This window comes from Echinops telfairi, unplaced genomic scaffold, assembly GCF_000313985.2.
Source record: "Echinops telfairi isolate 266 unplaced genomic scaffold, ASM31398v2 ScPeMD7_5;HRSCAF=22, whole genome shotgun sequence".
Taxonomy (NCBI): Eukaryota; Metazoa; Chordata; class Mammalia; order Afrosoricida; family Tenrecidae; genus Echinops; species Echinops telfairi.
In genome coordinates this window covers 43,745,427-43,747,179 of record NW_022103901.1, presented here as the reverse complement: position 1 = coordinate 43,747,179, position 1,753 = coordinate 43,745,427, and the positions used below count along the sequence as shown (strand labels likewise).

At 40.4% G+C, this 1,753-nt stretch overlaps 1 pseudogene; it reads right to left on the bottom strand.

The window, feature by feature from the left end:
• Nucleotides 1-669: 669 nt before the first annotated feature.
• The window catches only part of LOC101653782, a 6,520-nt pseudogene continuing 5,436 nt past the window's right edge, over nt 670-1,753 (bottom strand).

Below are 1,753 nucleotides of genomic sequence, written 5' to 3'. Positions count from 1 at the left end.
GGCTTAAGTGGAGAGCAAATGTTTTGAGAATGATGAGGGCAATGAATGTACAAATGTGCTTTACACAATTGATGTATGTATGATTGTGATAAGAGTTATATGAGCCCCTAATAAAATTATTTTTAAAAGAGTAATTTAAAATAATGTTGATATCAGGTGTTTATTCAAGCATTCTCCAACTGCGAGCTGCAACCCATGATATGTTGCTTTGTACAGATTGATTTCTTAGTTGATTGAGCTCTGTTTACATTGACAATGAGTATTGGTGCTACAGGGAAATTTTCCTGTATCTTTTACAAGGACAGACCCAGAGGGTTCCACTGAGGTCCAAAGATTGCCATTTCCACAATCTTGGGGTAGCCATCCCTGCCATCCTTTTTCATCAGGGTATTTCAGTGCTAAATCCAAGGATATAAGTGGTTTTGAGGTAAGACCCAGCTCAGTCCGTCAAGCTTTCACACCGTGTTCTTCTGGTGTGGCCCTTGGGATTTAAGGCAATTGCATCCATAACATCAATGTTGCATGGGGGGTGCCATGTTCCCTGTAAGGTCAGCATCTAAGGTCATCATAGGGCCAGTGTATGGGACAGTTCACTGAGGGTTGGGTAAAAACACATTAGACGAATCTACAAAGGACTATAGAACTAACTGGGTTTATGTTCTCCTACAATTATTGTTCAGCATCCCTTCCCAATGTAATGTTGGTCCTCCCCATTTCCCAACCATACACACCAACAGAAACATCAGTGCCTCCACTGAAATGTAGATGCTTCCATCCTCTGATCTCAACCTGTCTTTCCAGTAAAGTTCCCCTCTCATTCCTATGGAGGGCTTATTGCTCTGTCACAGCCTGGTCTTAATGTTGTACAGCATCAAGTGGATGGTCTTCTCGCTTTTCCCCTTTCTTTAAGGTGGAGTCTCCTCCCTTAGGGTGGTTCTTAGGAAGAGCACACAAGGCTGGTGATGTATGGTTCATAGTTGGTAGGCAGACGTTGCCCCGGTTTGTTTAGGAACTGGTCCCAAAGATTTGACCAATTATTATTTCTCCTTATAATAGTAGACTCATACAATGTTTGTCCTTTTGTAATTAATGAACTAACTTCACTCAGTATAATGGTTTCCTGGTTCTTCCATGTCATGTGGTATTTCATGTTTCATCACTGTTTTGTACGGTGCATAGTATTCCATTGTGTGTATGTAGCAGTTTCCTTATCCATTCTTCCACTGTTGGGCATTTGGACTGTTTCCAGTTTCTTGCTACCATGAATTATGCTGCTATGAACATGGGAGAGCATCATCCACTCGTGCTGTGTCTCTTATTTCTTTGGGGGGGATGTGCCTAACAGTGGTATTGTTGAATCATATGAGATTTCAATTCTCAATTACTGTAGGTATGCCCATCCCATTTTCCATAACGGTGGCATGTATTTAAAGCCCACCGGCAGTTTATGTAAGTTCCAATCTCTCCATGTCCTCTCCAGCATTTGTTGTTTTCTGTTTCTTTGAATTGAGCTAGTATTGTGGGTGTAAAGTGGTATCTCATTTTGGTTTCAATTTGCATCTCCCTGATGGCTTTTGGTCATGAACATTTTTTCATGTGTTCATTAACCATTTGCACTTCATTTTTGGTGAACTGTCTGTTCATGTCTTTTCCCCAATTCTTAATTCGGTCGTTTGTTATTTTCTTATTGAGCTGCTGCAGAGTTCTGTATATTTTGATAATTAGATCAGTGTGTCTTTGGTGAAAAAAAAAA